Source organism: Mizuhopecten yessoensis, unplaced genomic scaffold (genome assembly GCF_002113885.1).
Source record: "Mizuhopecten yessoensis strain PY_sf001 unplaced genomic scaffold, ASM211388v2 scaffold6505, whole genome shotgun sequence".
Taxonomy (NCBI): Eukaryota; Metazoa; Mollusca; class Bivalvia; order Pectinida; family Pectinidae; genus Mizuhopecten; species Mizuhopecten yessoensis.
In genome coordinates this window covers 1,488,542-1,497,961 of record NW_018406583.1, presented here as the reverse complement: position 1 = coordinate 1,497,961, position 9,420 = coordinate 1,488,542, and the positions used below count along the sequence as shown (strand labels likewise).

The 9,420-nt window shown below is 31.1% G+C and overlaps 2 long non-coding RNA genes across 2 annotated transcripts in view; both read left to right on the top strand.

The window, feature by feature from the left end:
- Nucleotides 1-1,295, top strand: part of LOC110452263 — an 8,969-nt gene extending 7,674 nt beyond the window's left edge. The window contains exon 2 of the long non-coding RNA XR_002463168.1: nucleotides 1,283-1,295. This is a non-coding gene — a long non-coding RNA (uncharacterized LOC110452263). The remainder of the gene's footprint in view (nucleotides 1-1,282) is intronic.
- A 3,617-nt stretch (nucleotides 1,296-4,912) lies between these two features.
- Nucleotides 4,913-9,187, top strand: LOC110452261. Its single transcript, XR_002463166.1, has 2 exons — nucleotides 4,913-5,093; nucleotides 7,094-9,187. It is a non-coding gene; the product is annotated as an uncharacterized LOC110452261 (long non-coding RNA).
- Nucleotides 9,188-9,420: the final 233 nt, after the last annotated feature.

Below are 9,420 nucleotides of genomic sequence, written 5' to 3'. Positions count from 1 at the left end.
ACATGTATCTTCACATGTAAAGATATCATTTGTAGTATTGCCCAATCAAAAAGGTACTTTCTATACACTGGATAATTTTTTCGATTTTTCATTCAGATCAAGCGACGCCAGAATACATATTTATTTCGGGATAACTTTGGAATATGCATTATGGTATTTGCATGACTACACAATTGATATCATTTTTATTTGAAAAGCTTAGCAGATAATTGCAGCATACGAAAGAATATTGCGAAAAGTAACCAATTTGGAGCTCTGCCTTATTGTCCGCTACGGCCTATAAAATCGGGCGTCAAATATTACTCTACTGATACCTGCACTTTTCTGATGTAGTGATATTTGCATCATGCCATTTTTAGAAATGTTCCAGTTGAATGCTTTTAATAATGACATTCAACGGGAAAACATTAAATATTCCCTTTTTTAATTGATGATTATATCAGTATATACAAACGCATGTGTAATGCATTTTAGAATGGGAAAGGGTTTTGCTGTCATAAAATGCTATTGAATCTAGGTAAATAAAGGATTTTCGAAATGAAACTTAAAACACGTCGGAAAGTTACAGTTTTACTGATAACTTAGCTAGCTTCAATATAGACATGGGGCAGACAAATGATTCCGCCGAACTACTTTTACACTGCTGCATAAGGAAGCAAGAGGTATGTCCTCTTACATGAGTATATTAAAGTAGAAAGGCATATTTTTCTCTGAAGTACTTCCCTCACACATCTTTAATGTACGTGCGTTAGAAACGGGTTTATCAATGTTTCATTGAAATATTTAAATCAGTAACGTATTACTTTTATATTCGATAAACTATATTCAAAAAAGGTATGTTACAATTTGGAATGATTTTACGGAAAATATCAATTGGTGCAAAGTTTTGTGTTTAAGTTAAAATTATCAATATGTTGTGTGTAATGAGTGTAACGTCCTGTTGTAGTATTTTAATTAGATGATATACATTTTTCAGCGTAAACTGAATAAAATGCTATGTTTTTGTGTTTTAATTGGATTAATACCTATTTTGATTGTTTGTGTTCATGTAGTTGTACATAAAATGTCTTCTTTGACAACATCTACGTAAACAAACTGTCTTAAAACAACCAAATCGTCACATATACATAATAGAAAATCACCATAACATAATATACCGAACCGAAAGCTGTAGTTGTTTTAATGCACAATGTACAATTGGTTAAGTACGCATGATGTAAAAATCGGTCCTTATTTTGAATCAATGACTAAATGGGTTTTCTTAATTTTCCATATTTTTCAGATTTCGTCATTATACAAAAAAGAACAAAAGAATCATCATCGATTTTGATCTTCATTGAACATTTATAAGAAAAGGGCGATACCTTGAGCGAGGTAGCTTTCTGTGTAAGACGAAGGAGGCAGCATGACATTTATCCTGACCAAAGAACACATTCCATCCTAGTCGGTTATGAGAAGAAGGACAAAAAACCTAGAAAATTGAACACTTTCTGATATGTTTTTTTATTGATATAGTAAAGGTTATTGAAAAAAAAAAAAAAAAATGATATTTGATGTGACTTTTTGAAATAAAAGTTAAAAACGCTTATGAATGAGTTCTCTTTGAATTTCCTTTCCTTCCATAACTAAATGTTATTTCACAAATTGATTTACTAAATCATGTTAAATTGCCTGACTTGTTTGCGAAAGTTTTAGAACCACATGTAGGATCTCTCAGTCTTTAAAATTATTTCACATGATATACAAAGTATTTTGAACAATTGAAATAGCGTCTGCTAACTTTTGTTGATTTTAAGCCCAACACTCTTTTTAAAAGACAAATGTTCTTCCGTTTTATAGAACAACTAGTAAATATATACTATAGAGTAAGCCAATATAAATTCATTAGCAACATCAGAGATCACTGGATAAGCTATTTTAACTGGATCACCTTGATATAATGCTAAAAGCAGCATTGATACGACTTCCCCTACAGTTTGAATATAAACATGAAGGAAACAAAACCAGGAAGAAAACAAAAGAAATCAAATAAATACTAAAACAATTAGGCTGTACATCATGAGCTCAAGCATGTTGCCAAAGGAATTATGGACACGGCTTTTTCAACAAACAAAAATTTGTTAAAATGACATTAGGCATTACCAATGCGTCTTTACAAGGAACAACAAAATTACGTTGAAAAGTAAAAACAAAAAAACAATAAAACAAAGCTTTTAATTTCTTACATGGGATCTGTATATCTAACACAATAGTAAAAGATTGTTTTTATAATAGTAAGATAAAAATAGGAACACGTAATGGAAATAACCGAATATCAGTTTACCCGGAACGAAATCGATCGGTACAGCGGCATATTGTCCAACGCAAAAATGTAGGAGGAGTCTGAGAAAGGTATAATAAACCCAAATAGTCAGTCTAATTTTATTTCTATACATTTATTTCGTTCCTAAGCGTTTAAAAGGGGAACTGGTTGAATAAACTAAAATGGTAGCAACAGCATTAATTGTTGGATTTTCGGTTTTTGGAGGAATAACTCTGTTTAGTGTGATAATTGGATGTATTTATCAATGCTGCAAAAAAGATTCGAGGCCTCGTTTCGGGAAATCTTGCGACCCGAACTGATACGGTAAATCATTTACTTCTTGCTTTGCTCATATACCAACTGTAAAAGTGTTGTATTAATCTTCATTTCTTTTAATTTATACAAACGTTATTTTGATTACTACTTTTGTGGCAATCGATAGGCTAATATTCCGTTAAATGGGTTATCTATACCTGATGTTTAAGATTGTAACAAGATACTATACCGACCAACTTCGAAAATTAGCACGCTTATTCACATTTTAATATTACTTTTGACGAGATTGATACAATACTTTATCAACATTTAATACTATTGTAGGAACCATTCACACTGGAAAACCAAGGAAAGGATTTGGTGTTTATGTGGTGTTTTTTTTTACTGTTTCATAGTTTTGTGAAAATTATTTTAAGAGTACAAATAGTACAACACATACACTGTTGTGACAACGATATAACTGACGTTTAAGGTTGTCACATAATAAAAAATCCCGAAATAACTTTAAAGAAGTGTACGCCTATTCACATGTAAATTTTGTATTCTTTAGGGAACAAATTGTGTATATTATCACAAAAAGATTTTGTTAAGATATCATTCGGGTTGTCTATTCATAGCTTAAAGCATGCCTAATAAGGTATGTACCATGGCCATGCATGATTATTCAATGATTACGCAATAGTCAACGTGGTGGAATTCAAAAGACCAATAGGAACAGTTGCCACAACAATAGTACAATCATATCTAGTCAAAGATACGTAACTCTTTGAGTTGTGGAAATCCCAAATGTCTGCTGCATTATTTCCCTCGGTTTTTTTTCTGAAAATTACCACACTTATATTTAAGCATTTAACGGGTGTGTTTTATAATTTTACATAACCCGGTTGTACATACACTTTAATGACTAAACTATATCAGGTTTTCAGTGTCGTAGCAAATACAAATCGATAATGGGAGTTACGGTAGTTGATTTCATGTATGCGCTTATCAAGAACAAGAATTAGTATATTTAATAACTTTATCATTGTAATCGGTATATTTTGAAAGTTCCAGTAACAAAACCTAAACATAACACATAAATCAATGAGATATGAAAATGTCATTAAGTAGTAAATGACTGTTGTGACATTAATAAGCCATAAATAACAATAACAAACAAACCAATGCTAGTTATTGATACGATAACATTACGTAAAAAGATCCTTGTTCTATTATGTCATTTGCTACCCTATACTAGTGGTCAATTTTGCAGTTATTTTTCCTGGTTGTCAGAACCAGTTTTCGGGGGTTTAATTTCGCTGAAAAGTAAGTCAAGGTCATTTATTTGAGCACACTTTACAGCACGCTTTCTCAGGTACCTACTGGTCAAATATCATTACTCTTGACCTCCTGGTTATTCAAGAAGAGGTTGTTTGAAGGTTCTTAACACTTTTAACCTTGTGACCTTCAAAATAGGTAAAGGTAATGTGTAAGGTCCTCCAGTTCTTAAGTCAAAATCAGTTGACTGACGACGCACGGACGACAGACTACAGACATTTTAACTGTGTTGATAAGTATGTATTTATTGAGAAGTATGTATTTATTTAGTGTTCCACTCAATCTCACTGATCAAATTAAACGGGCAAGTTAAATGGTTATGTGCAATATAATTAAGTTGGATAAAATGGTCTTTCATTGAAAACGGGTATATATTTTGAAACCTTAACGTTATCTAAAGTTATATTACGCCGTAAAGAAACAAAGTACAGAAATGTGATCAGAGCAGTTGCAGCATTGCATGTCTGTTCTGGTGGAGATTTTTTTTTTGCGTGTGGACGTTTAGAGAACAGCAAAAAACATTGGGAATGGAAATAATAGGAAATTTCGTAATTTAGTACTTTCCTACGTTACATATTCCCATTTAAAAAACTCATATGTCTTGAGCCAACTTGAGATGTTTTAGCAGAACCTTTTTTTTACCGAAGCGACATTGACCTACAATCTTGAGTGATACATCCAAAATGTATTCGTTTAAAAATGCAATCAACTTTAGCTTTGTTGTAAGTAACTGAAACAGAATTCTTGGAAGCTTTACCCATTTTTAACTTTCGAAACATTAAGTAAAATCTGATTACAAATTCACATCCAAAAAATATAATTTCAAAATATTTCAAGTGTCATATTTTAAAATTAAGCGTATAGTTGTGCTCAATCTACATTCAACGTTGTACAGTGTAGCTCAAATATCAAATAAATTCTGGATTTCCCAATAGGCGGTCATGCGCAACATTGCCTTATATATGCAATATTCATACAATATGTAAATGACGTGAAAATTTCCATGAAAAATGGTATAAAAGTCGAAACTTCAACATTGTTTTCAAAGTTCAGCAATGGCATCAGGAAACTGCGTAGATAGCTTCCTCTCTGCATGCGGATGTTTCTGGACTTGTCTTTTTTCATGTTTAACATGTGGATTGTGTAGGGACAATTCAAACGGATGTCATGGAATATCGTGCGATTGTAATTAATAGAGGTAAAACTATAGTTTATTACGTTACATACTCACATATACGCGTTTAAACATGCATATCTTCTTTTTTAAATCATTTATTGGCGTAGTTATGTAAGGTTTTAAAGGGGAGTTTTGCCCAGAAAACACCAACACACAATGTAAGATAGTGTAACTCAATACTTGTTTTAAAATCAAATGTGTTTCAGTTCTATGTTTTATTTCTATCTTGATTTCAAATCAATTTTAGGTTTTATGAGTATATTAAAATGATATTTTTGCTGGTTTTTTAATTATCGACAGAATATTTTTTTATGTTGTTTGTGCCAACAATTGATTTATGATATATTGCAATACCAAATGATTTATTAAGTATTCCCGTTTACATTAATTAAAATATTTCATTCAAAATGTTTGCTTTTTCTATTAAAATTCTATCTGAAAATTGTAACGTGTGTATAAGCAAATTCATATTTTTTTCAATTATTGACAGATCACTTTTTGTGTTGTTAGACAATTAATTCCATAAATATATTACAATACTAATAAATTTACCCAGAAATTCCCATATAAATTAACTATTACAGAATTTCAGGCTGTTTCCAGAATACGCAACACTATGATATATGTTGTGAGGTGTTGTTGTGTGTTTAGTTTAGTCTAAACTTTATTATCGGTATAATATTTCAGTAATACAAACCTGATATACATATAGGATTCGAAAACAAGTACAAAGTACTTATGTTGTGTGTTTGACGTAAAAACTATTCTGATACTAGTCTACTATGATAATATTGAACAGGTTGAAGGCCACGTATAAATAGAACGTGAGAGCATGCGCAATTAAATCGATGATTTGCTTAAATTATTTTTGAGTAGGGAATTTCCACGAGGGTAGAACGGTTTATGATAAAACTACGCCGTAATTCAAATTTCCATAATGCCTTCAAGCAACTACATCATCTTTAATCGGTGCAGCTGCAGCATCCGCTGTTTATATGTTTGGTGGTTTTACGAACGTTGTACATGTAATTGTGTATGGCACAACAGGCGTCGCAGGAGGAGACGCCCGCGTACGGGAAAGACAAACAATTATAATTGATATGAGGGAGAATTGTACTTACTTAAGGTATATACTACTTACGTTATCCCAGTCGTAATATCCATTTTAAAAAGCATTCTGCAGTTTTAGTATTAATATGTTTTTCTGTTTAAACTTGTGACACCAACGTGCAATCTCGAAAGGTGTTCGCTCGTAAGACAAAACGGTTCAGAGTTCCTGTTCAGCGAGTGGGACAGTATTCTGAGAGTTCATTGCTATTTATATGTTAAGGAACAAATCTAAAATTTAAAGACAAAAGTACGGTTTGTGCAGGATCCCCATCCATCGATGATGAGCAGGGCCGTTATTCATGAAACCTTTCTCATGCTCAAGCATGGATAATTTGCTCAAACCAACTTTCTTGTAAATCAGTTAAATCATGTCAAACGATTAAAACGTCAAATGTAAACATTGAAAACAGTATTCGGCTTTAAAAATCGTTAACTGTTCAATACAACAATCACCCTACTGCACTACATTTCGTATATGTATATATGCGATCTATTTCCAAAATGTTATCAAGGGGAGGCAACGCAAACAGCAAATTTATCTTAATTCATGCAAAGTTATAATTTTATATAAATTAAATCATATTGTGTATTTAATTACAAATAGTTTTATTTAAAATAGTTTATCTGTCTATTTTGATTTTAAATGATTTATTTTATGTTGTTGATTTATTTATTTATTTATTTACTTATATATTTATTTTATTGTTGGAATACTTTTATTTTAGATGTTACTTTCGTTTACAATTATCACATCATATATCTTACAATACGAACATAATTACAAGTATATTTCATTTAAAGATTTTCATCTAAATGTGGCATAAATCGAAAGTATCACTGGAGCAGTATAAACAAAAAAAAAGGATGATAGCTGCAGAATTATCTTTGACTTATACAATTTCTATTTCTAGTTGATGGTAGACGAGCATGGAGGGACGAAGGTTTACACATTTAAATACTGATTTGGCATGTGGAAGAAGCGGCATAACTAATCATCATCTAAATAGGATTCGTCGGAACCTGGCAAATTCTGAGGGTAAAATACCATTCTCAAGTATGATACCAACACTGTTTCATATCACCCGGCCATAGTAAAGAGACAAGAATATAGTTTTTGAACGTGAAGAACTAAAACAGAACTAAACTAAAACATAACCGTTATGCAACCTAACCAGCTGTATCTAGAGCTAGAACTCGACAAACTGTTTGGAACATAACGTTTACAAGAATACTAAGAAAGTGAGGATGGAATAATTTTCGAAGGGCTCAATCTCTACAGCAGCTGTTTATGAAGTGCTCGTCAGAAGACCGTCAACTGCATTTCATCGTTCATCAAGAAGATCTCGTAAATCCCAGTCGTCTTTAAGGCGCCTACTGTCTACATATCAATCATTGCTTACATATGTATTTCATTTTTTTCTTATCATTTCAACCGCCTGATAACTAATATTAAGGAGGCTTTATGAATATGAAAATTGTTCGGTAGAAAAACAATAGGAATTTCTATCTTATGAAAATTTCGTTTGATAATTTTATTTTGAGTCTAAGACGTGCAAGCCTGCAAATAGTGTAACAATTAATGCTTCATTTTATACATTTCAATCCAACTAGACAAAAAATAACATTGTAGATGAAAATGACCAAATCGGAAACGGATACTGGTATCATAGTATTAACAAATTCATCTTTAGCAAACATATTGTATGTACGTTGTGTGATTTCATTGTTCGATGTGACTGCATGGAATATAGGGAATACTTGTTGATTTTTCGTACTGATGTAAAAGAATATGTAAAAACTTTCCAACAAAATTTATCATTTTCATATTGATAATGTATGAAAGACATATTACATTTTTTATCATAAGACCGAAAACAGTAGAACATTTCTGTCTGCAATAAATAAAACCAACTCATAATTACAGTGTTCTTTTAAACCGAAATCTTATATTATAGCAGTTTCATTTATTGGAAAATTAACTTTAACACTTTTTTTTCATCAGGTTCATAATTGGATTAGTTATGCTTAATTTTCAATGCTTTTCTAAAAATATTTTTGTTCTTAAACTTATTTGATGAATTATTTATGTTTTCTATGTCTTTTAAATCTGATAAGAATAAATTGTGATTGACTTTAATTTAATACACAAATATAAGAATTAATTTCCACTAAATGTTCATGCATGAAAGAGTTACCTCTCTTGAGACTATTAACAGATTCGATTACAGCACATGTTTTATATGTCTTATTTAAGGATCTCCGTTCCATTGTCAAAACGTTCAATAAGCAAAAGTAACTGTTGGCTTTGATAAATTATATCTGCAAAGAAAATTAAACCTTGCAGGTGTTTTTTTTTAAAAAAACAAACCAGAATTTTAAAGGCGAAATTAACAAAATATTATCAACTGTGTGTAAAAATTGCAAAGTTGTTTGAACCCTGGACCTCAAATTGTTAAACTATCGCTCTGACTAATAGAGCTACATGTACCAGTATGTTGCCAGCAGTGGAACAGTTATCCTTAAGAAGATTTTCTACAGAACACTTTTCGAAGATTGCTGAAATGAACTTATCAAAAGACTTCTATTCCTGACAAACAAAATAATTCCTAATATATTAGAAAATAAAAAGATTTCTTACAACTTAAAGATAAACTTCGAAATGTTTCTTTAATAAGGATTGGATGTTATGATAAGGTTGAATGTCACATTTTGAGCAAGAAATCTGAAAAAGAATAACTTTTCTTTCTAAAAGGAAATTCAAATGCTTAAATCGGAAAAGAGAAGACTGTCATCAACAATTGGGCACTAGCAATCAGAGAGAGAAAAAAATATAGGAAATGAAACGATTTATTAATTTTATATTAATTTTTATAAGATTAATTGATTAATTGAATTTATGAGTGACTGATGTGCCGTTATCTCATTTGTTTATTAGTTAAGTACATTCCCTTTCTCAATATTCATTTGTGTGTCTGGCTAATAAAAGTTCATTCTTCATTTCAAAATTGTGTGACCTTTTTTTCATTGTACTTAATCACATTATTCTTAAACACTACACTATATGTACAGTTACCTGGATGAACTTGTTCATGACGCACATACTCCAGTAGTAACTTACACGTTACTCTGAAGAACAGCATGCTCATATTTTTAAAATATTTATAAATAGCCCGAAATAAATACTTACAAACATATGACTACAGAATCGATCATTGGAAATGGATTGCTAGCGTACAAA